The 26852-nt window shown below is 45.3% G+C and overlaps 1 protein-coding gene across 1 annotated transcript in view; it reads right to left on the reverse strand.

Annotated features, from left to right (window-relative positions):
- The window catches only part of SATB2 (SATB homeobox 2), a 340208-nt gene that overhangs the window by 211426 nt on the left and 101930 nt on the right, over positions 1-26852 (reverse strand). The gene's annotated exons all lie outside the window — the stretch shown is intronic.

The raw sequence follows: 26852 nt of genomic DNA on the forward strand, positions 1-26852 counted from the left end.
TTCGAGCAGTAGCGGCTCTTCCGACCCCCCCCCCCCCCCCCCCCCGTGCCTTGGGACCCTTACGGTTGAGTAGCGCGCTCTACAAATTCCCTGATTCAGACTCCTTGGCCTCTCTGCAGAGTGCCACAGCACAATGGCCATATTCTAGTTGCAATTGTTATTGCGGGGAAATGTATGTGAAGAAGGTACACAGTTGTCAAAATATTGACAAAGCTAAAGTAAAAGATGATGCAGTGCTTGCAGTTGAGTACTTGTGCGTTGTGCGTTGTGACCGTAGTGAAGTGCAGAAGATGCGAGGAAGTGCATTCAGGAGAGAGTGAAAAGAGGATGCTGGGGAGGAAAGACATGAGGTGCAAGATATGCAGATGGATGAAATGTGGAGAGAAAAGGGGTGTACATGTATAACACAGTGAACATAACAGGAGTGACTGAGACATTCTGAAGACCACTACCCCTTTCACAGGACTCAGTAAGGTTCAATTCACTGTTTCACAATTTCTGAACTGAAACATTTTTGATAGTATTTACAACAAAATCATTGGTGTTACTTGTTTATCTTAAACAGCTAACAACCACTGACAAAGCTCATAGTCTTGGCTGACTCCAGGTCTATGGCAGCGGTTGTGTTATATATCTGGGTGCACTACCAAAAAGTTTGGAGAGGAACCAAATTACCCGTCGGGTGGATAGAAATTGAGTTTCCATGTTTAAGCTGCACCCTTAAATATAGAAGCCACGCCCCTTTTAATAACACTCCACTTTTTGCATCCCACGTAAAGCCCTGCCTGCAGTTAGTTACACACAGTGCCTATTAGCAGGCACTTTAACCAACTGAGCTATGCTGCTGGCTTTTGTTGTCAGTGATAGAAACGTAACTTGGCCCTATTTCCAAACTCACCTGCTGCCAGCGCTGAACTCTGTGTACTGTTTAGGAGCTGGACTTAGAAGAACTGTAGGACTGTTCCAATGAAAACCACTCATTTTCTGACAGAACTCATCAGTTTGTCCAGAATGCTCCGCGTCCCTGCAGACCACAGCGGCCCGCCGGCCACGGACTCCCGAGTATGCGGCACCTGCGCCAGGCCTGTGCTGTCGAATGCAGCACGGCGGGCCTGGCGCGGCATGAATCGAGGTCTTATGCACTCACCTGGGGCGATCGACGTGCTCCGGGCTCGACGCCCTCGCTTGAAGTTTTACAAGGCCGCCTGTAAGGACCCTGACATCATCTGACCTCATCGTGCCTTGTGGAAATGTTCAGGGGCCTGAAAAGTCACCGACGATTTTCCATCCGTAACCACACACTCTATAAATGCAAAATAAAACAGCACGAACGAGAACTGCGTGCTGTAACAAGGACAGCTGGCCACGCACGGGCCTTTCAGCAGACACCAGTGTCTACCAACTTCAATCTGGCTGCAGGGAGGGGCCTCCAGGAACCATCCTACAGTAACAGCAATAGCTCAAAATATAGTAACATTGAGAAAAATGATTATCTACTAATAGGACCCCCGTTTTCCTTCACTGTGGTCACCATTCCACCCCCATTTAAAGTGTATTTTATGTCTTCTATCTGTACCGTTCTTGGCTTGACCATAAACAGTGCGCAACTCCTGGTGCTGGCTAAAGAACCAGAGCAGCTTCTCTATTGAGCTCCTACCTTATGTTATGTTATGTTAAAAAGTTTTCTAGAGCGCACCATCAGCCAAGAGAGAATCCTGGGCAAGACCTTCCAATGGCGAACAATCAGGAGCAAATGAAAAAAGGTTTTCAAGGTCTTCCTAAAGGAAAGGTGATCAGAGGTGGTATGCAGCGGACGCGACAAGGAATTCCACAGTTTAGGTCCATGATAAGCCAAAGAACGGCCAGCGCACAATATATGAATTCTGGGCACAACCAATAACCCAAAAGTAGCAGATCTCAAATGCAGTGAGGGGTGATAATTCAGGGTCAATCTATAGATAAAAGAGGGACTCTTGCCATAGGTGGCAATATGACAAATACACAAAGATTCAGATTTGACCCTTTTTTGAAAAGGAAGCCAGTTGAGACACCTTAGATATGTAACCACATGTGACCTACGTGGGAGGTCAAGTCATAGGGCCTGGTTTAGATTTTAGCTGACAGGTTACACAGTCACAAACCTAACAGATATCTCATCTGCCTTATTGAAATTGCATTACCTGGCACTTGTAACAGTGCGGACGGGATATCTGTCACGTGTATGACAGTAAACTCTGAGCAAAACTTTAAATCAGGCCCATAATCTGGATGCCTTATTCTGATTCGCTGCAGTTTGTCAATCTGATATTTGGGTACTCATAGATATTATACATTACAATACTGTAGACATGTACTCAGGGCACAAGTCGGGGGTCCCACACGGGAGGACGGCGTCCCCCCACTTTTTTTACCAGGTGGACACCGTCCCCCCTGCCCAAAAGCTGGACTTTCAATTTAATTTAATTTAATTGCGGGTTTATATAGCGCTAGAATCGACTCCCAGAGGAGTATCTCCGCGCTTCGACCGCTGGGGAACCCGTCCTGGCTCACCCTGAGAGATGGTCCCTGATGGGTATCTCTAAGGTGCGACCAAGCATCCCCGGCGGTCTAGGGGGGCCGTTGTGAAGATGAGGCAAGCTAATGCCCAGAGTTGCCGAGTGTGGTCTCTGACTAGAGTAGGCACTGAGGCGAGAATTAACGAGTCCGCTGACCCTGGTCCACGACCCTGCCGCATCGGGAATCGAACCCTGGTCCTGGGCCGTCCTCTGCTTACGGGTCTGCCGCCTCTAACCAGTGAGCCACACTTCTTCACAATGATGGCGTTACTTGGCCGCACAGCCCCCCCGTCGATCTCCCAAGTACAGGGCTGGCTGTCAATCTTGTGTAGCGCGCGAATGCGCTACCTATCAAAATTCTTCTTTGCCCTTTGAACCTGACCCCATTGCCTTGTAACCTTGCCGGGCGCCTACCTGGTTAAGTGCTTGAAACCACTCACTGTACGAGTAAAGGAGCCATGGAGGGGAATCTAGCGCTGCGCCCAGAGTGGGTCGATTCACAGAGCTTTTTACAGAAGTGCCACTGACTGCTGGAAATTCAGGTTTAAGTTACACCCAAGTTGTAATTAACAAACATCTACTCAAAGAGAAAAGCAGTGTGAACTGGACCGAGGCAGGTCCTGTCTATCGGCAAAGAGCGCCGTTACTTCTTTTCTAAACTGAGTAAACCTTCCCAATACGAAAAAACTGCTCCAGGTGAAAAATCTTTTATTGACTTGTAAAAATACAGTTTGGGACTGGCAGCTGTTTGCGTGTTAGCATCACATTCATCAAGGGTGTCCTATAATGTCCTACAGGACACGTTCCATTACCCAGCTCAGTGAGCTGAACGTTCATTGTTGACAAATGCGTAGTTGTGAATGTTATGTGCAAAACCTTCAATGCCTGAGGTCGGTAAATGGAGGAACATAAAATAGGTGGCAGTGCTTAGAAACAGGGTTTAATGCCCACTATTGTAAGTGATGTGACCGCTGGTCCTTAACACCTTCAGCGCGGCGCGAATTCTCGCGCTGTGCTGAAGGTTCTAATGAGCCAACGGGCTCATGACGGAACCGTTCCGTCATGAGCATCGAAGGGGTTAAGAAGTGCAGTACAGCATCAACTTCAGTAGGGGTGAGACAAACACAGAATCGCTCTTAAAAACGCACAAGTCAAGTCAAGTCAGAGAATTTATATAGCGCACTACATACCCAGGGGGTCTCAAGGCGCTTAAGGAGGGGTGGGGAATTACTTGTCAAATATCCACGTTTTAAGTTGCTTTCTGAATGCTAGGTGGTTCTGGGTAAGGCGAAGGTAAGTGGGAAGTGAGTTCCAGGTTTTAGCTGCCAGGTAGGAGAAGGATCTACCTCCCATGGTGGTCTTGTTGATGCAAGGTACAGTGGCAAGGGCTTGGTTGGAAGATCGAAGCTGGCGGGAGGGGGTGTAGAAGGACAGTCGTGTGTTGAGGCATTCTGGTCCGATTTCGTAAAGTGCTTTGTGTGCGTGGGTTAGGAGCCGGAAAGTGATCCTCTTATTGACGGGAAGCCAGTGGAGGTTTTTCAGGTGACCAGAGATATGTTCTTTACGCGGGATGTCTAATATGAGCCTGGCTGAGGCGTTTTGGATACGTTGGAGTTTTTTCTGGAGTTTAGCGGTGGTCCCGACGTAGAGGGTGTTTCCATAGTCCAGTCGGCTCGTGACCAGAGCGTGGGTGACCGTTTTCCTAGTTTCGGTGGGGATCCAACGAAATGTTTTTTTGAGCATGCGAAGAATGTTGAAGCAGGATGAGGAGACGGCGTTGACTTGTCTGTTCATAGAAAGGGAGGAATCCAGGATGACGCCCAGGTTCCGTGCGTGGTCTGTCGGGATGGGTGCTTTTCCAAGGGCTTCTGGCCACCAAGAGTCGTCCCATGCGGAGGGGGAGGTACCTAAGATGAGGACTTCTGTTTTATCTGAGTTCAGTTTCAGACGGCTGTGTTTCATCCATTCGGCTACTTCTTTCATTCCTTCGTGTAGTTTAGTTTTGGCGGTGCTAGGGTCATTGGTGAGTGATAGGATCAGTTGAGTGTCATCCGCGTAGGAGATGATGTTGAGGTTGTGTTGGCGGGCGATGGCCGCGAGGGGGCTCATGTATACGTTGAAAAGGGTGGGGCTGAGTGAAGATCCTTGTGGTACGCCACAGATGACTTCAGTGGCCTCCGATTTGAATGGTGGGAGGCGGACTTTCTGGGTTCTTCCGGTGAGGAACGAGGTGATCCATTCCAGTGCTTTTCCTTGGATTCCGATGTTTCTGAGGCGCTGTAGAAGGGTGCTGTGACAGACTGTGTCGAAGGCTGCGGAGAGGTCGAGGAGGATGAGGGCGACTGTGTCTCCATTGTCCAGTAGAGTTCGAATGTCGTCTGTTGCTGCGATGAGGGCGGTCTCAGTGCTGTGTTTTGCTTGGAAGCCGGACTGTGAGGAGTCGAGGGATTTGTTGGCTTCGAGGAAGGCGGCGAGCTGGTTGTTGACAGCTTTCTCGATGACTTTGGCCGGGAATGGAAGTAGCGAGATGGGGCGGTAATTTTTGAGTTCGGTGGGGTCCGCTGTGGGTTTTTTCAGAAGGGCGCTGAGTTTGGCGTGTTTCCAGCTTTCCGGGAAGGTGGCGGATATGAAGGAGCAGTTGATGATGTCTCGGAGGTGTGGTGCTATGATGGAGTCTGCTTTGTTCAAGATGTGGTGAGGGCATGGGTCTGTGGGGGATCCTGAGTGGATGGAGTTCATCAGGCGGATGGTGTCCTCAGTGGAGATTGTGTTCCAGTTATGAAGGATGTTTGAGGGGGGTGAAGGTCCAGCAGATGGTTGGGTGGGTTGATCTCCGGGTTGGTTGTCGAAGCTGTTGTGGATGTCTGCAATTTTGTTGTGGAAGAATGAGGCTAGGGAGTCGCAGAGGGCTTGAGAGGGGGTGATGTCGTTAGAGTTGCGAATGATGCTGCATTCCACAGTGGGTTAAGATGGCCCCCCAAGTGAAGCAGGACTGTAATAAGAGGGGACTACCTTTCTTGACATCACTTCCTGTTGTGACATCAACTCCTGTCATGACGTCACTTCCTGTGACACCACCTAACTTGGAGCGTCCCCTTACTTCTTTTTTATAAGGCTTGTGCCCTGCATGTACTGGCCCAGATACAACTCATATAATAATTGGAAGGCCTGTAAGAGAATGCAGACGGAGCCGGGAGGTTGAGGAAAGGAGAGTGGGCACTTCACCAATTAATTTATGGGAGTGTGTCCTTCCTGTAATCAAGGTGACCATTCAAGGAAATGTGTTTGAAGACTGACAGCAAATTGTGGTGATGTTGTGAACTGGCATTCACTGTCCCACCGTGATTATGTCAGAGTTTCACTTGTCCACAGTGGCCCGGTTATTGTTGGTCTAAACTTTTGTGGTGATGCTTTTGGGGCGTAGGAGCTCACTGGAGATGCCACTAGTGCAGAATGTGTCTGTCTTGCTGATGGAGTGAGGTGGCGACTTTCACCTCATTACACTCAATGTGAGGCGGATAGCTGCAAGGAACCCCAGTAAGTGCAAGCTGGTCACTAAAACTTGCAAAGCCTTGAAGTGACACAGCTCTGCCTGTATGCAGAGAAGTTGATAGATGCACGAGACAAGGTGCTCCACCAAATTAGTCATACAAGTTCCAGACAGGTTTTATGTTCGACCCTGGGCTGCCGTAACCCTCCTTGAGTGCATGTCAAAGCACAGGCATTTCAGAGGCCAGCAGTCTAGGTCCCAGGAGAATCAGGAGGCAGAAGTGAATAGATCAAATTTCCCTATCATTTTCCAAAGACCTCACTGTCTCTTTAACACATGTATTTGATATGCTTTGTACAGCGCTCCTTATCTCTTTGACTATGGAAGGTGTGGTTTTCTAACAGTATTTCATTAAGTCAAGTCTGACAAAATGTATGTTGTTTTCTTTTATTACATATGACGCAAGTCTTGGTTTAGACTACGTATTAATAACTTTTTATTATTGTGTAATCTCATGTTTTTTCTTCTCAGCCTATACTTTTAACTGCTACTGTAACTGCTGTAACTTTTGTAACCAGTAACCTGTGGATCCTCATGTAAAGCGCTCTGATACCTCCAGGTGTAGCCAGCGCAATACGCAACTTTTTAAATAAATAAATTACCTGGTTAAATGTATGGTGAGATTTTCACTGATTTGTGCCAGATGTAAGTCTAAGAAAAGAGTTGTTGACAAATTTAAACCAAAAGCAGAACTGGCATTTTTCTGCTGCACAGAATTGCCATTAAAAAATCATTATTTTGAGGGGTCCTAAAGAAGTCTCAAATTCTTCTTTATGTTCCATAACCCACCAATGAAAAGAGCAGAATATCAACAGTGACAAAAGCAAAAAAAAGAATAGTGTAATGTAGGTCTTGAATTTGAGAATCGGTCTCTGCTCAACTATTTCGATTTCACAGCAAAGTTTTACAAAAGTGACAAACTTTCAACAACATTAGGTTGTGAAGTTTATCTTCACAACACATTACCTGCCACATTATCTGCCGGTCAAAATGTCTGCAAAAAAACGCTTTTGTTTAATACATTTCCGGCAGTAACTTTCTTTAGGGGCGTGTGAGGTTGTGAAACCCATAGACTGGCAATTTTGCAAAATATTCAAAGTTTATGAGATTCGCAAAGTGCAATGCGCACATTTTCTTTTATAAGATGTCTGTTTCAGTTGTCCATTGTAACTACTTACAACCACTCCTGGTAGCACTTGAAAAAGAAAATACAGGGGGAACTAATTGAGGAAAAGTGAAACAGATAAATAGGAGGGGAGAATTAATACGGTAGAAAGAGGACAAGGGTATACGAGTGTGTGGACACTTTTCTTGTTTGCATTATAAGTGGCCTCACCAGTTTTATGTGGGGACTTTGTGTGCCCTCTGAAAAAAATCTTTTCTAGATATGACACACTGTATGGGCCTCCACCTATGGTAGTGCCTGTAAACAGGGCCATTGGAAGTATGCTACATGAGAGGACCAATTATGAGGCTGTTTGAATCAATTATGCAGCAAGCAAAGGCAATTTGAAGGGGTGTGATGCAAAACATTCTGTTATAGCATTATGTAATTATTTTAAAATGTTTACACATGTTAGCGCTCTCTGGGCAAAGGCTTCACCTCATTAGTCTTAGTTCATCCCCTTCTTGTTTCCCATTTACCTTCTGTACCCCCAGTGCCGTGTTGTTCTGCATTTGCCCGCCCCGCTTCCCGCTGCCGTGCTTGCGGCCACGCCCCCTTTCCCCTCTGTGCCCTCCCCGCTCCCGCCTCCCAGCTGCTCCTCCCTCCCTCCCACTTCGCCATATATGGCGACCGCGCGTACGCGCAGCGTTCACGCGCAGCGGGCACGCCGTTTGTGCGCCGAAGGCGCGCCAAAGGTAAGCCCGTCTACGCCCGTCCGCACCTGGACTGCGCCCAGTGCCAGGACCCCTGGCTCTAGCAGACCCCAGCCCACCTGCCGGACCTACGACGCCGCCGACCTCTACGCACTCAACGCCGGTCGAATCCCGGGCTGCTACCAAGCCACCCCGAGACGCACCCACGGACCCTTCTGCTGCCACTCCTGCAAGTTCACCTGCATCCAGACCTGCACTACACCAGCTCCGACCAAGCCGAACACCAGCAGCAACCACCTCAAGTGCATCCTGCTCAACACCCGATCCATCCACAGACACGCCATCGAGCTCTGGAACCTGCTCGACACCACAGCCCCAGACGTCGCCTTCCTCACGGAAACCTGGATGAATGCTTCCTAAGCGCCCGACATCGCCATCGCCATCCCGGACGGCTACAAGATCAGCCGGAGGGACCGCGTCAACCAGACAGGAGGAGGCATCGCCATCATCCACAGGAACACCATCCGCATCACGACCAACACCGGCGACACCCTCGCACCCGCCGAACACCTGCACTTCCCGATCCACAGCAACCCCAAGACCACCCTCAGAGGCACTCTCATCTACAGACCCCCGGGACCACGCACACAATTCAGCGAAGACATCGCCAACTTCATCAGCCCGCACGCCCTCCTCTCCGCTGACTACATCCTCCTCGGGGACCTCAACTTCCACCTGGAGAACAACAACGACCGCAACACCACCACCCTGCTGGACAACCTCACCAACCTCGGTCTCAAGCAGCTGGTGACCACCCCCACCCACTACGCCGGACAAACACTCGACCCCGTGTTCTCATCCAGCGAGGACATCACCTTCAGCCACGCCACCGGACTCCACTGGACGGACCACAGCTGCATCCACTTCAGCTTCAGAAGGACCACGATCCACCACCACCAGCTACCGGTTGCACGCAGAAGCTGGAACAAGATCACAGCCGACCAGCTCGCGACCTCCCTGAGCATGAACCCCCCACCAGCACAACGAACCCAAGCCAGGCGGCCACCAACCTCGCGAAGTGGATCAGCAACTGCGCCGACGACCTCGCCCCTCTGAAGACCCCACCTAGCAGACCCGGCAGCAAGAAAGCCCCATGGTTCACCGACGAACTCAAGAGCTCCAAGAAGAACTGCCGAGCACTCGAGAAAGCCTGGCGCAGAGACCCAACACCGAACAACATGACTGCCCTCAAGCTCGCCACCCGAAAACACCACCAACTGATCGGCGCCACTAAGAAAACCGCATTAAAGGAACGACTGGACAACAACGCACACAACAGCAAGGAACTCTTCAACATCGTTAGAGAGCTTTCCAACCCCAACGCCGGAACCAACGACAGCACCCCTTCGCAAGACCTCTGCAACTCCCTCGCCTCCTACTTCCACAACAAGATCGCGGACGTACACAACAGCTTCAGCACTCAACCGACGCACGCCACGACTGAACCACTGGCCCCCACCACCACCCTCCACGCCTGGATCCCGATCAGCACCGAAGACACCATCCGCACGATGAACTCCATCCACTCCGGATCTCCGACCGACCCCTGCCCTCACCACGTCTTCAACAAGGCCGACGCTGTCATCGCACCCCACCTGTGGGACATCATCAACACCTCCTTCGACACCGCTACCTTCCCAGAGAGCTGGAAGCACGCCGAACTCAGCGCTCTATTAAAGAAGCCATCAGCCGACCCCACCGACCTCAAGAACTACCGCCCCATCTCGCTGCTCCCGTTTCATGCAAAAGTCATCGAGAAGACCGTCAACAAGCAGATGGCCGCCTTCCTCGAGTCGAACGGATCCCTCGACCCCTCGCAATCCGGCTTCCGGGCCAACCACACCACCGAGACCGCCCTGATCGCAGCCACCGATGACATCCAAGCCCTGCTCGACAAAGGAGAAACAGCGGCCTTCATCCTCCTAGACCTCTCCGCGGCCTTCGACACTGTCTGCCACCGCACCCTAGTGCAGCGCCTCAGCAACGTTGGAATCCAGGAGAAGGCACTGGAATGGATCACTTCGTTCCTCGCCGGAAGGACACAGAGAGTCCGCCTCCCCCCGTTCAGATCAGAAGCCAACGAAGTCACCTGCGGTGTTCCTCAAGGCTCCTCGCTCAGCCCAACCCTCTTCAACGTCTACATGAGCCCCCTCGCAGACATCGCACGCCAGCACAACCTCAACATCATCTCCTACACCGACGACACCCAGCTGATCCTCTCCCTCACCAACGACCCCGCCACCGCCAGAGCCAACCTACACGAAGGGATAACAGAAGTAGCCAAGTGGATGATGAACAGCCGCCTGAAACTGAACTCGGACAAGACGGAAGTCCTCATCTTGGGACCTGCACCCTCCGCCTGGGACGACTCCTGGTGGCCCCCCGCCCTGGGCAGCGCAACCAAACCAACAGACCACGCACGCAACCTGGGCTTCATCCTGGACTCCTCCCTCTCCATGACCAGACAAGTCAACGCCGTCTCCTCGTCGTGCTTTAACATCCTGCGCATGCTACGTAAGATCTTCCGATGGATCCCCACCGAGACCAGGAAGACGGTCACCAAGGCCCTCGTCACCAGCTGTCTGGACTACGGCAACTCCCTCTACGCCGGAACCACCGCCAAACTCCAGAAGAGACTCCAGCGGATTCAGAACGCCTCAGCACGACTCATCCTGGACATCCCGCGTCGCAACCACATCTCCGGACACCTGAGAGATCTGCACTGGCTCCCGGTCAACAAGAGAATCACCTTCTGTCTCCTCACCCACGCACACAAAGCCCTACACAACCAAGGCCCAGGATACCTCAACAGCCGCCTCAACTTCTACGCTCCCACACGCCAGCTTCGATCGACCGGCCGCGCCCTTGCCGCCGTCCCCCGTATCCGAAGAGCCACCACAGGAGGAAGGTCCTTCTCCTACCTGGCCGCCAAGACTTGGAACTCCCTCCCGACCCACCTCCGCCTGACCCAGGACCACCTTGCCTTCAGGAAGCAGCTCAAGACCTGGCTGTTCAAGCAGTAGCGGACCCCCTTCCCCCAGCGCCTTGAGACCCTCCGGGTGAGTAGTGCGCTATATAAATGCAGTGATTGATTGATTGATTGAGTTTAACACCCACATTCAGCACTAAGCAAATGAAAGGTGACCAGTCAGATTTTGTAAAGGGCTTTCCATAGCACGGCAACAACTTTTGCCACATTCTTAGTAACTTTTAATCTGTTTGAGCTAGAAACTTGTTTGGTTAAAATCTGCATATTGTGCAGCAGATGATGGTTTGTTCTGCAAAAGCAGCAAATTAATTAATATGCAGACAACGCATCAGCCTCAGAATCACATAAATCCAGTGGCCCTGCCTCTAACCCGTGCACTATCTCTTGCAAGCCTTGGCAGTGCCCCCTTGTGCTCCTTGATGACCCCCATCCAAGTTGTTCCCTGTTTTCTGCCCAAAGCTGAACCTCACAGTATCCTTTCACTTGCACGAGAAGGCTCTACAAAGGCTGCATTTGATTTCGAGGCATAGTATGTTCCACCCACAAAACAATCCAACCCTGCAGGTCCAGTGGCTGGTGGAATTCACTGTAACACACGCCTCATGCCCCCCATGAAGGCGGGAAACTTAGTTTGTTTTGCCAAAACAAAAGTTTCCACACTACTTTGGACTTAAAATCGTTACTCAATCTATTGTTTCGCTAAAATTTTCTTCCAATAAAAGTGTGATTTTCAGTCGGGGAACAACAATCTGCTGTTGCAGTTATTTCTCCCTTTACATTTTTACAACAATTTACGTACTTTGTCAAAATTACAAAGATTAAAAAAAAGCCTTCACAATGTTTGCAGAGAAAAACCCATAAAATTTGAGATGTCATCCACGTCCCTAAAGATATAAGCTTACTTAGACAGTATGGAAACATATTTTCTTAGCTTAATGTGTGCTTTTTATAAATTACAGCCACCCTAGTTTACCGAACCACTACGTATTTTACACAGTCCCTCTTTATCACCCCTTATTTCTCGTTGTTATTTTTCAGATCTTTTACACAATACGTGGCTGCTTTACCAATTTATTAGGGAACACAGACACAACAATATATTTTGGAGCTTTCCAAGCTGAACCTTGGTCCTCTTTTACCTACGCTAGGAGCCATCAGTGACAACACAAAAACCTGTATGAATTACACCAACAACACAAAACTTAAAATACGTTTATAAATATTTTCTTGCTTCACATTTTCAGGTTTATATATTTCTCCAAAAATAACCTGGAATCTTGGACATGTGATTTGAGCGCACATTCTCAGCTGTTAGAATTCACCAGAGTTGGGGATGAATACACCTGAAGTGCAAACATGCACTGAGTAAGCAAGAGGCCTGTGCTATTTGTAGAACGTGGTTGCTCGCACACACAGATGTGTCTATCGCTTCAAGAACATTGCTGCCATTGTCCACAATTTGCAATTGCTTCAAGTGAAAGTATACATGGCCTCGCTGCTACATTGAGATGCACTCAATGGGTTGCACGCTCTCACACCACTGATTTGGACAAGGGACAAGTAGGGTTTGCAGAAACTGAGGCCCAGAAGTGACAGCTCTGTACACAAACCAGGCGACCATGTATAGTTTTACTGGCAGCAACAGTAAATTGGGAAGAATTGTAGGACGGTTCTTAAAAAATGTTTGGGGACATTTAGTGCACAAAATATGGTGGTGAAAAACCCATACTGGAAAGTTTCTCTTTTTACTAAGGGCCTTATTATGAGTTTGGAAGTCCCTTGTGCTGCCGTTACGACAGTGGAGGTGCGAGCGAGGTGAGTTCGGTGGGCTGATCACCTTCTTACAAGTTTGGCAGATCGTCTTTTGGAGGACAACAGCTGGCCCACCAGACAGTCAGCAAACCACCGACCGCCGGGATCGCGGTCAAGGAAAGGCAGCCACCATAGGGCAGTACAGGGGAGCTGCACCACCATCCATATTACAATTTGCCTGTTCCACGAGCAGACTGCGGCAATCCGACCGCCTACTTCAAGGTGGCAGTGATGAAGGATTTGGGGTGCATACTTACCCTTAACTTCTTCATCCAGTACATTCCAACAGGGATCCTTTTCTCCAGGTCCCCCCTTCGCAGCAGGATCTTCAACCCAAAGATTACAACCCTTTTTGCGGCAATCATCAGGTGAGTCTGTTTCAAGCCATATACGAAATTGCCAGGACTGCCCACATATGGGCTGAACCCCGGTAATGGGAATATGTTATTTTCTTACATGTATCACGCATATGTGGGCATCTGACACATCTACACCTGAAATGCACACACAGGCCTCAATATATTTGTGAATACTACTCACCACCTCTGCAAGATCCCCGGTCAACTCGTAACACGGCAGTGTTTGGACTGCCAGCACATTGGGCTGCTGGTAGGGTGGATGCAGGCCTATGGTGGGTTGGACTGCCAAACTCATTATATATATATATATATATATATATATATATATATATATATATATATATATATATATATATATATATATATATATATATATATATATATATATATATATATATATATATATATATATATATACATATTTCTACAGCAAAGTCTTTAAGCGTAGGACTGGCACGGTGCTGTCCCTGCTGAGCTGTAAAATGTCAAAAGCCATTTACCACTCCAGGCACAGTACCACAGCCCCAAATTGGCAAATGATGTGGAGGAAACCAAAAGAGAATTTGCATGTCTCAAAAACAGATATTTAAACAAATATTTAAATAGACGGTACCCGAACAATTGGATAAATGAGGCAATGAGAAAAGTGGAGAGGAAGAAAAGAGAGGAAATTCTTTTTGATGAAACTGAAAATAGACAAAAGAAAAAATCAGAAATGTCTGGGAATCAGTGTCGCCTACTAACTAAATACAGTGTCCAACAAGATAGATTAAGACGGATTCTCAATAAACATTGGCACGTAATCAAGAACGATCCTATACTGGGTAAAGTAGTGCCACAAAGGCAGCAAATGACTTTTAGGCGTGTGAAATCATTTAAACTAATTTTGGTAAGAAACACCTTGAAACAACAGCAACCCAAAAACACCTGGTTAGCCAGAAAAAACGGGTTCATTAAATGTCCTAAGTGTAAGGCATGTCTTTATGGAATCTGGTGGAAATGGCTGAGGTGATTAGGGAATGTCTGGAAGTGGGCGGCAGAGCAGTGTTGGTGCTTCTCGATCTCTCTGCCGCCTTCGATACCGTGCCCCACCCACTACTCCTCACACGGCTCTTTGACATTGGCAAATCTTTTCTGGAAGAACACTCCCAGTTGGTCTGGATGCCACCCTTTTCATCGGCTGCCAGGAAAGTAGCTGCGGGAGTTCCCCAGGGCTCCACTCTGAGCCCTCTGCTCTTTAATATTTATCTGACTTCCAGGATCTTTCTGGCGGAGGCGCTAGGAGGGATGTATGACGTTACAACGCATACTTTTACCACGCATACCATTACAACGCGGTATTTACAACGCATACCATTACAAAGCATAGCGCTTTGGGGTGCTGGATAGTGAATAGTTTAATTTACTATTCCAACTCCAGTCCCCGTGGACACTAGGGAAGGTGTTGGATAGTAAATTAAACTTATTCCTTATCCTAGAGCGCCCCCCAGCGCAATGTGTTGTAATGGTTTGCGTTGTAATGACTGCGTTTTAATGGTAGTGCGTGGTAAAAGATCCGTTGTAAAGGTTGTATACCGCTAGGAGCAAAGACAATAGCCTACGCCGATGACACTCAGCTGCTTTTCACCTGGAAAGACTCTGATTTGTCGACCGAAGGGGCCCAGAGTTGTCTTTCATCGGTGTTTAAATGGCTTGCACGAGCCCAACTGAAGTGAAATGAGGATAAGTCGGAGGTCCTCTTGTATGGTCAGTTCCCCCATGCATTTAGAAAATCTTTGTGGCATCCTGACTTTACCCAACCAAACTCTGCGGGTACCCCAGTTAAGAACTTGGGGATATGGTTTGGAGAAGACCTTCGCTTTTCGACACAAATTAAGAAACTCACTGGAGTGTGTTTTAGCACCCTTAAAGCTCTAAGACTGTTCTTTCCTCTGCTCCCTAGGCCTGCTAAGGAGACGGTCGCCCGAGCGCTTATCCTCTCCCGCATTGACTACGCTAATGCTCTATACCTTAGCATCCCTGGCTATCTGGTAAAAAAACTGCAGACCATACAGAATGACGCAGCCAGACTTCTGTTCAACATCTCCAGAAGATCAAGCTTAAGACAGCACCTTCGCGATCTGCACTGGCTCCCTGTGACATATAGAGTGCAATTCAAAGCTCTTACTCTGGCCCACAGAGTCCTGCACGGCCTGGGTTCACTGTACCTGACGAAGCGTTTTGCATTCTATACTCCAAGCAGGGCGCTGCGCTCAGCCTCACAATTCCGTATGGGGACTCCTCGATTTCGAAGAATGTGGCTTGGTGGTCAGTCCCTTTCTGTGAAAACTGCAAAAGCATGGAATTCCCTTCCCCTGGATTTACGTAACATTCACGATTTTAATTTATTCGAAAAACAACTCAAAACCTTCTTCTTTAACCTTCCAGCTTAAACTTCTTTTGTCTTGCCAGGATTTGGTAACTTTGCGCGCCAGGATACTCTTGAGTAATTGTGCGCGATACAAAACACTTATGACATAACATATAACATAGCAATTAATACTACATGGGTAGCACTATCCTAGAGGTCCATAAAAGAATCTTGCAGCACTTATCGGAAATAAAGAAGGGGGTTCGCACGTATCCAGTTACGCGCCATTTTGAGAAATTTCACAACAAAGACAGCAAAGGCCTCACATATTATGTGATAGATGTGGAGGTAGAAGACAAACGAGGCGGAAACAGGGAGAAAACGTTGAGAAAACTTGAGTCTCGTTTTGTAATTGAATTAAATTCGAGATACCCAAAGGGTTTAAACATTTGTCGATATTAGAACAGTATATACATTTTGAAATATAGGCTATAGAATGTAAAGAAGCTTTAAAATTCACTGTGGATGTATGGGGTAATAGGAGTATTTACGAACAGACCTAAATAAAAAAATTATATTTTTATACCCACTAGGGTGTGATGCGGAAAAAATTGTTTCCCTTTTATTTTAGGTAAGGTAGCCCACATGGGTAGAATAAAAGATGCATGAAATTAACTTTGGTCCCCAAATACCCACTTTGGCTGAACATGTTGAAATTAGTTGGAAAGTTGAAAATGTGAACAATTCTACGTTTTTAAATGAGGCATTAAAGTTGCAAACTGTATATAATATAAGTATACATTTTGTAAAGGTTTTGTAAAGTTTTGTAAAGTTGAAATGTTTTTAAAACTTTTATACATTTTGCAAATGAAATATACAATGTATTCTAAATTCGGCATGAAACTATGCTAAAGGGAAACTATGTAAAAACTACAGATCTGTTTTGACTCTTTATGGGTTTGTAGTTTCACGTGACACGCAAAGAGCACATTGAAAAATGGCAGCTTTTCTAAACTCTTTTGTCAGTGAGCAAGGAGCACAGAGCTCCAAAACGCGGTAGATTGGGGCCAAATAAAGAGATTTTAAGCACCACACTTGGCGTCGTCATTCCTGGTTTTGCAAGGAGTAATTCATATATATATATATATATATATATATATATATATATATATATGCACACATATATATATATATAATGCTAAAGTGGTGAATAAACACGGAATGAAAGAGAATACGCCAAAGCAGCACACTATATTGCTCTGCATCCTTTACTTTGCAACTGCGTCTTATCCAGGGTCAGACTTGCCGATAAGTGAATAGGCAGTGCCCGACAGGTAGCGCTCAAAGGTCAGTGTGTGGGCCGTTTTTTGGATGTTTATGGTCCTGTTTTATGGTTAACTGGACCAATGTTACTCTTAATTTCCTTGATATTATAACAAGCATTGTCTGCAGCAAGCTCACATCCATGAAGTCTTCCATTGCTTGCAAAATACCTATACACCGTGGCTGTACAAATTAAAAAATGCCCTGATTTTCAAACATGGGCCACTTTTTTAGCTATGTATTTTGACTAGTGTTGGATACTTTTATTTTGGTTCCTGGGCTTATTTTCTGTCCTAGTATGACAGTCCATGACCCGGAAGCATAAGCTTTGCCCACAGACACCTGGTAGTCTATTCTGTATCTTGCTCACGGCCTGCCAGCCCAGCTGCCATGCACCAGGCTGACAGCAATGCCAGTCCTCAAATGCATACCTCAATCTCATCAAAATGGGGCTCTGTTTGGGAAGAGGCATAGTCTTGGAGAAGAAAAATGTGCCTTATAGGGAAATGTTTTAAAAGTAAAAGGTATGTTCCCTGAAGAGCTTGTGTGGTTCAATAATAATAGGTGTGATATGAAATGGACAAGGTGTACTCTACTACAAGAGTGGGTACTTTCTAGGGGAGAGTAGAACTCCTCCAGATGAGCGTGTGAGGGTACAGTGATAACATAAGGAATAACTTTGACATTATTTAGACGTGCTCTTGTACATGATGGGGACAGGGGCCCCACCTATGACATTACTATTATGTACGGCAGTTTTAGCTGTGGTCGTCAGAGCACTTACAGCTGCCAATCAAATCTGTGATTAGCCAGTGGTCATTGTTTTTAGGGCATAGCTGTAGTAATATCATCACTAACGCTCATTTTAGCAGTCTTACTTGACCGCCAAAGGACTTTTGAAAACCTTTGCAGGGAATATTTTGATGTTGAATTACCTTCTAGTACGTCTGCACATTATTTAATGCAATGAAATGGGAGAAATATGCACTAATGTGTTTGTTGGACATTCTTACCAATCTGCTGTATAATTAGAAGGATGATAATGACCACCCAGGTCTGTTTCAAAGATAATTAAGTATGACAGGCTATTCCACTTTCTCATCATATTCAAAAATATTGAGTTAAGATTGGGCGAGAGTAGCTTTGCTTACAATAAGTAGTATTCATTTCTTATGCCTGGTGTTGTTTCTGTGATCTTCTGATTGGGCAGAAGAATTAGTCTGGATCATTATAATGGTCACTTAAAAGAAAATCGTGCATCTCTGATCTACAATTACAACGCTAATTGCAACTGTAACCCTTACACTGTCCCCAACTCAGACCTAATTGTTATATCAGCCCTGAACCCCAGCCATCAATATCAACCTCAGTCACACCTCTTTGGATCCACACCTTTTGTCTCTATCCCAACCCAACCTTAGCTTAAACCCGAATCCCATCTACAGGCATGGTGGGCTTCCACGAACCGCCATCCAAACTTGGTTGTGCGCCTTTCTTTTCGCTCAACACCGTACTACTTCCATTGATGATCTCCCTTGGTGTGGGCAGAATATCAAGTTTCTCATATACTCAGTGCTCCCGGATCCGGCGCCTATTACTGAGCTTTAACCAGAAACAGCACCGGCCCAAGTGAAACGTGCTGAGTGGGCCCGGTGCACTTAGCTGATGCTTAGACACCCTCAGCAACCTCACACTTTGCGCAAGTGTTACATCTAGAGCAGCAACCTGCAGTGGGAGCAGGCCTATCACTTCCAGTTAAAGGTAAGCCCAGCACAAATGGCTCACTTAAAGGGCCATCAGCTCCCTTTATGTTTCAGTATCTTTCATCTTGGTTGGAACCTAGTTGGACTGCTCTCTGCATTTTTCAGGCTGCATAATTAAGTGATATGCGTGCACTGTGAGAATGACAAAAGTATCTGTCTGTATGAGTGGCTACACTAACAATCATTTATATTGCACTCTCTAATAAATGTTTATAAGTATCAAGAGGAACGTTTTTTTATCAACCTTAGAATACCAAACAGTTGAGAAAACAAAGCAGTAAGGTTTGAAACTTAAACTTTGCTGTTTGAATTCAGCTCTTTGGGGTCAGTGCATAATTCTCTAACATTAATATGTTACACAACAAACAATTGTATATTTGTAACTGAAACTCAATAATCTCTGCAATAAAAGAAGGAACCCAGTGAGCTACCTAAATAAAATACAGATCTTTGATGTGCATATTATAACCTGGGCTTTGCAGCAGGCACAATAAACCTATGTTTTTCATGATGACCAAAACCTGTGATTAGACTGAACACAGATCTTTTCAGCAAGTGCAGTTTCCACTGTAGTTAACTTATTGTCATTATAACCTGGAACTTGAGGGGTCCACAAACAGCTCTGCTGCATGAGCCTTAACCCGATAAGATATTTTAAAATTCTGTGTGTTTATGACCAATTAAGTAAGCCACAAGAGATTTACTATCTTGTTTCTCCTAGCTGTCAATATCTTTCGGGCAGAGGTTTTAAAAACTAAAAGTATACCTCGACTTTCGAACTTGGTTCTCATGACTCCGCCCCCTTTCTGCTGTCGCTCCTCTACCTCCAGTGTATGGAATCCCGAAGTAATTTTTTCCATTCTAGCACTGGATGTTTTTCAGCCTTTCCTAAAATCTCAGTAAATGTGGAAGGCTGGAGACGAAACCACATATATAAAGCACTTAATGCATTCGGCACAGCAAAACAAAGGGCCACTGTTGCACAGGTTTACACCCAAAAGCGAACTTTCTTTGCAGTAAATTGTCAGGCTCAAACATTCAAGTGCAGAAATCCTCACAAATCTCTTCCTTAAAAAGTGCTGCTATTAACACCACTCAGCTGTTAAACATTTCCTGAAAGTTCATGAATTGGTGAATTCATGTCATTTGTACCTCACAGAAACATGGCTTAAAGCAGATTTGGCTTTTACTGTCAGTGACGTAATGGATGAGACCTGCAAATATTAGCTGAGTGAAAATCCAGGGACAGAGAAGGAGGGTGGGCTGTGGCATGTATTTTCATGAAATTCCATAATATCTGACGTTGGTATGTGAAATGAAACATAACCCGATTCACAATCACAGTTTTAGCCTTGTATATCCAAACAAAACACTGTGCCACTGTGAAGCTACTTCTAAGGCGGTGGTCTCCAAACCTTTAAATCCTGTGCCCCACCCCGTTAAAAAAAAATCCTCTGCCCCCTCAATTTTTTTCACATTTATGCTGCTAAATTGGCAATGTCTAAACATTGCAGCTTATCTCTTTTACCCCTTTTTACACATACTCCCAGTCAGGATATACACAGTGATGGCCCATTACAAAGTGGCTTACTGTCGCTCATGTTTTTAACACTCAAAACAAAGCATGATGCTTCTCTTGGCCAGAGATGACACCCCCTTTCCCTCGAGATCACTTAAGGTCCCCCCAGGGGGCGCCTGCCCCCCAGTTTGAAGACCTCTGGTCTAAGATGGTTGACATTTGTTGTGAGTGCGAGTGCACACAGATGATTGTAACTACACCATGGCTTCAAGAAGGATTCCACCTGGAAAGACAATTCAAAACTGAGAGCTCCAGTAACCAGTCATTGTTTTAAAATGACAAGATTTTCCTCTACCAAATTCACGAAATTGAGAAATAAGTATCAACATTGGCAAGGTTTTACATTTCATGAAGGCTGTGGCATTTATCTGAGCCGGAAGTGCCATTGAATTGGTACATTATATACACTTTCTTCTGCTGAGTTTTTTTTAATTATAATGCTAATATTCCGAAGAATAATCCTAACAACAATAATAATAATAGGAAGAAGAAGATTACTGTATTATTATAAGCATCATAATAATCACTGTTATGTTGGAACAATTATCATTGATAGTTTATTTCCATTTTAAATGTTTACCTTATTCCAGATTGTAAACATCATTCAGACATCAAAGATCTCTAAGAGCAACTCATGCTGCTAGCCGGCATCACCTCATATTCCAGGATTCTACAGTTCCACTCACAACAAGACTTTCACATCAATCCATGAGACACTAGGCTGCAGCAAGAGACAGTCAGTCTGTGCCAGTGGAACCAGCTCCTGAACCCTGCTGGGCTTTGTCGGACCACCTCAGTAGTACGAGTGAAGAACTTCTACTTTGGTTAAACTCCTTGTCATTCATTTCAACCCAATGCAGTCTAAACTAAACAAAATCCACAAATCCTTAGGAAAAAGAGAACTTGTCACAGAGCCTTCTCCGGCGCTGCCCCAAAGATATGGAACTCTCGTCCACTGGAAGTACGCTGAATCTATTCAACAACTGCGTTCAAATTGGAAGCCAAAAAATTCTTTATGAATACATTCTTACCCTTATTGGGCTAGGCTCACCTGCTCCAAGACATTGTACTTACTTTCATTGTACTATCATTTTTTATTGCTCTTTTTTTTGTGCAACTGTCCCTGAAACTGCGATCATTACTGTTTTTTTACTCCTACTTGATGTCAATTTTGCATTTATGTCCTTCCTCCTATCCTATTGTAAAGGGCTCTGATATCCCTCGGGACCTTGTTCACGCTTTATAACATGTTATAAATAAATAAAAGACAAATTTAGCAATTCTGTTTGTCCAGGCCTTTTCAAACATCAAGTTATTGACACCAAGCATGTACCTGGTAAACACCCATCTGTGTTGGTTTTTCTAATACACAGCTAGACTTTAGTTTGTAGCTGGCATAAGTAACATTCCAGTTTAGTATTAATTCATGTTTTTTTCAGTGAGTCCCAGATTTTCTAGAGTTTCTTCTAATTCATTGAGACAGTTCTCTCCATGATTTCCGTCCACCAGGTGATTGGCCTAACTTTTTATGACCTTGTTGTAAAGATCTCCCTGCTTGTTTTGCTTAACATATGATGGAATCTCACATCTGTAAGATTCCACGGCATTGTTTGAATTTGAAGAGTTCCTGGGTGGGCAGTTGAGGACTGGCCAGTAGGAAATCTGTCCGCTCTCAGCAGTTATCTATCAATAAAGAGACTTACCTGTCCTTACTTCGTTGTCCTGTACCATTCATCGCAACGTGACCTCCATTTTGATAGTGTTTGTTGAGAAATAGTGAAGCGGGGACAGTGCAACTCTGTTTATCTGTCGCAGAGTGATCCATCACTACATTCCAGCAATCCATCTTGGAGCAGCAGCCTCTCGCATCCCATATGCAAAGAGACTTTCGGTTATTTATTGCATCTTCGGTGATGTGCACAACTTGTTGTTTGAAAGTGCACACCTTCTGCTTAGCAGTGAACTTTCAGTGATGCGCACAGCTGGTAGTTTGTCAGCACATCTTCTGTGTGCAGTCACTGTGCTTGTTTTCTACAGATTTTGGTTGTGTACATGACTTTTGTACACACTTGTCAATATTTGCTGTTGTCAGCTATACAGAAAGAGCTGTTTTCATATTTATTTTCATATATATATTCATATATAATTCTTTAATTGGCATTGTTACTGTTATGGGATGAAGCTTCAGAGAGTCCACTTAGTGTAAGCGTACCTAATACACCTCTTTCTCGTGTTTCAGTGAATCCGCCACTGTGTTTCTTAGTGCATCCAGGATTTCCACCAGTCCCATGGGATGATTGGATTTTGATGTTCAACAACTACTTAGAAGCCCTGGATTGACAGGATTTCCGTGCATCCCGGAAAAAAAGCATTATTGTTGAGTGCTTTGGGAAATGAGGGCCAGAGAGTCTTCCGGTTTTATCCTCAAGCTACTGAACAGGGTGGTCAACCTTTTTTGGATCTTTTTGAGGAAGCAAAACGTAGATTGAAAGTTAGTTTTGCAAGAGAGGAAAGCTTGGTGATGTCAAGATAGAAGCTATATACACAAGGATGGTGAGAGAACGGTGTCCTTTGCTTCCCACACATTGACCAAATGCTGAGAGAAATTATTCAGTCATTGAGAGAGAAGCATTGGCAGCCGCATGTGGTGTGGAGTATTTTCAAACATATTTGTGGGGCAAGCACTTCGTTTTGAAGTCGGACCATAAACCCCTGGTTAAAATACTTCTCCCTGTTGGGGCTGGTAAAGGCTCTGCGAGGTTGGCAAAGCTTCATGCCAGGCTCCAAGTGTATGGTTATGTGATGGAACACAATCAAGGTTGGAGAAATGTGCAAGATGATTGCTTATCCAGATTGTCTGTGGATTGGTATTTAATGAATGGTCCTGTTGTGGATAACTGTGAAATTGAAGGGGTAGTTTCCTCTATACAGGATGTTGTATTAGAGGGTGCTTGTGCTTTCACAAAAGAAGTTTGGTGTCAGGCAATGGGTGTGGACAAAACTCTCAAAGAGGTCATGCACATGGTTATTTCCGGGAAAAAGAGGGAAAGTTGTGTTCCCATTTCCATATGACCATTTGTCAAGTTGTTGGATAAGCTAACCATGTGTGGAAACAGCATATTGATGAAGGGTGAGAGCTTTTTGCCACCCTTTAACTTGAGGTCCAAACTTGTAGCTATGGCCATGAAGGTCACTTGGGGCAGAGGTTGATACAAATAAATGGTGAAGCACACTTTTGGTGGGCAGACATAGATACTCAGGTTGTGGAGTGGGTAGTGAGCTGTAGTGTGTTTAAGGAAGGTGAAAACGGTTTTGAGTTGGTATGCAGGCTGTCATGGGACACATTAGTAATCTGGGACAACCCTGGCATACAGTGTGTTTTGATTTCATTGGACTAGTATATGAAAAATGTAATGATAGGAGATTTGCTTTGCTGGGTGTGGATGTTTTCTCAAAGTAGTTGCGTGTAAAATTCATGAGTGAAATCACCTCTAGTGTTACTATTCGCATTGTGAGGAAACATTTTAGGAAGGGGTCTCCTCTGTTCTCATTGTGGACAATGGTACACAATTGGTTTCCCATGACATGGAAGCGTTTTTATGAGAGCATGGTATCAGACACCATTCCACCTAATTGTGCAATCCATAGAGTAACAGCATAGTGAAAAAGGCTAATAGATTGGTTAAAAGGGTCATTCAGATGTCGAGTGTTTCCGGTCAGAGTGTTGAAGGGGCAGTCGAAGATACAGTGTGGGCGTACTGTACCACCAACCATAAAGCTACCTAGAAATCTCCGTTTGAAGTGATGAAAGGGGAGAAGGGGAAGTCCCGGGTAACAAATTGGGACCGTCATAGTTGAAGGATTGGGTGTTAAAAGGCAGTGGTGTGGAGGAAGGAATGGTGGTTTCAAGGGAAGCGGCTGTAGCTGGTCATTGGGTGAAAATCAAGATGGGCAGAGGGACAAGAAGCTTGACAAAATTGGTGAGGTGTTTCTATGAGTTTCATGAGATTTTGGAGAATAGTGAATGTTGGAACCGGAGCATAATTGCCTTATACCAAAAGGGTGGTTTGTGTTCAGAAACACAAATGAGAAAAATAGGTATATCTTGATGAGAGAGGGAGATTTTAGGTACAATGAGATTTCATCGTATACTCGGGATGATGGAGGAAAGAAGATTACTCAGGAGATGGTTACAGGCCCTGATGTTGTTGAGAAAGAAAATATGGCAGTGATGGGGTTTGGTGCAGAAAAAAGGGTCAGAGAACGTAGGACTCCTGACTGCTTAAAAGATTGTGGTTATTGATTTGGTACATGTATTATCTTACTGTATTATTTATAATTTTCGTTTAATCTTTTGTGCCACATGATTTGTATTCATACAATATATTGCTCTTCTTATATTCTCTTTCTTCTTACTCCTCCTTACTCTGTCTTTTCTTGTTTTCTCTTGAGATTCTGTTTGCTGTTTTACATTAGAAGGAAATGGAATGTGTTGTAAAGTTTTCCCTGCTTGTTTTCATTACCTTATGGTGGAATCTCACAGCAGTGAGATTCCACAGCATTGTTTGAATGGGGAGCATTCCTGGGTGGGCAGTTGACGACTGGCCAGCAGGAAATCGGTCCACTCTCAGCAGGTGTCCATCAATAAAGAGACTTACCTGTCCTTACGTCGTTGTCCTGTACCATTCAGCTACACCAGACCTCATTAATATTGCTGGGTAAAGCTGTGGACTGCATGTGCTTGGTTTCTAGTTTTGTTCTTTGTCTGGTGATAGGGAAGTTGTATTCAACTGTAACTGAGAATGAGCAACAATTTAACCACCTGTTTATGAATGCAGGGAAACCATGAGGCATATTACCAACAAGTAGCCATATTTATCGCTAAATAGGCTTAGCGACAATTTTTTTTTCGCTGCCTATCGCTGTGTATGTTAGCGAAGAAAACATGCTATTAGCAACGTTTTTCTCCATTGTGCTAAAATATCCAGCGATAGCGGCGAAATGAGTGAATATCGCTGAGAATACAGCGATATTCACGCATTAGCGACAAAATGCTCTTAGCCATGTTATCCCCCTCCCATTGGATAACATGGCTAAGAACTGGTCTGGGCAGGTGTTAGTATTTGGAGATATTCACACTTAGCGCGAATATTTCCAACGCTACACCTGCCTTGCTAATAGGTGATAGCGACGTTAGCGACGGCTTTTAATCGCTAACTGGTTGCGTACGCCCCCTTTGCATGTCATTAGCGATAAACATCGCTGACATGCAAAGCAGGCCCCAAACCGCTCGCTATCACCTAAAAGCTGTCGCTAACATCAGTTAGCGACAGCTTGCTGATAGGGCGATAGAATAATTGCCGCTTAGCAGCCGAAAACAGCTGCTAAATCGGCGATATTTGCCTATCGCCCCCCTTGGTAATATGCCCCTATTTCTTTTAAAACTTTGCAGCCACAGTATATAGGAGCATCTGTGCACGCATCTAATGCTTTTGCAGAACTGCAGCTGAAGGATTTATACAGTTTTTCCTGCAGAAATCTGGGTAGTTCTGTCATTGTTGGTCCCCAAACTTAACTCCCATACAATAGAGACTATAGAATTATACTGTCAACTAGTTTTATTTGAGGCTTTGATTTGTTCATTGTTCATGTTGTGCCTTACAAATTACCATGGGTACAGTACAACGCTCGCCTTCCGCAAATTGCACAGAACATTCTCAGCTACTTTGATAAAGCAATTTCACATGCTAAAAAGCATAGAACCAATTCGCAAAAGAGAACTTTTTCATTGAAAACATTAGTCAAAGAGAGAGGTGATGATTTTGGGGTCACCCCTAACCTAGGGGGAGGACCAAGCAGATACCTTGAACACAAAGAGCATAAACAAAAAGCACATCTTGTTGAACTTTGGTGGTGGTCCCATCCTCTTAGGACCACCCCAAGCACAGTTATTGGCAAAAAAAAATCTCAACCAAAGACCCTGCAAAGCATTATGGGACGAGATTAGCAGTGGGCAGTGAATATTATAGTATCCAATATCTAAATAATTCTACATAGAGCTGCAGTTCAACTAGTCGTTACTAGATGTCCCTCATGAATCAAATGCAAAGCATTGAAATTATTCTTACATCAAGCTGCAGTTCTACTAGGCTTTACTAGATGTCCCTCACGAGTCAAATGAAAAACCCTTGAAACCCTTTTATCAAGCATTTGCATTTGACTCGTGAGGGACATCTAGTAACCACCAGTTGAACTGCAGCTCTTTGTAGAATTATTTTGATAATGGATACTATATAATATTCACTGCCCACTGCTAATCTCATCCCATAATGCTTTGGCCTTTGGTTGAGATTTTTTTTGCCAATAACTGTGCTTGGGGTGGGACCACCACTGAATCGTTCCATAAGATGTGCTTTTTTGTTTTCAAGGCATCTGCTTGGTACTCTCCCTAGGTTAGGGAGGACCCCAAAATCATTAACTCTCTCACTGCTTGCTAAATTTTCAGCTTCACTTTTGTGAGAGTACTATATGCTTTTAAGCATACAAAGATAGAGATACTTATTTTATCATAACTGGCACAGTGCAGGATACCATTTGCAATTATATCACAATGCAGACGAGTACACAGTGCCATCAGCTACGCTATGCAGCTCTAGGTGTGGTTCAAAGTATGCTATTTGAAGCCACGTATAGT

This window comes from Lissotriton vulgaris, chromosome 2_1 (genome assembly GCF_964263255.1).
Source record: "Lissotriton vulgaris chromosome 2_1, aLisVul1.2, whole genome shotgun sequence".
Classification (NCBI taxonomy): domain Eukaryota; kingdom Metazoa; phylum Chordata; class Amphibia; order Caudata; family Salamandridae; genus Lissotriton; species Lissotriton vulgaris.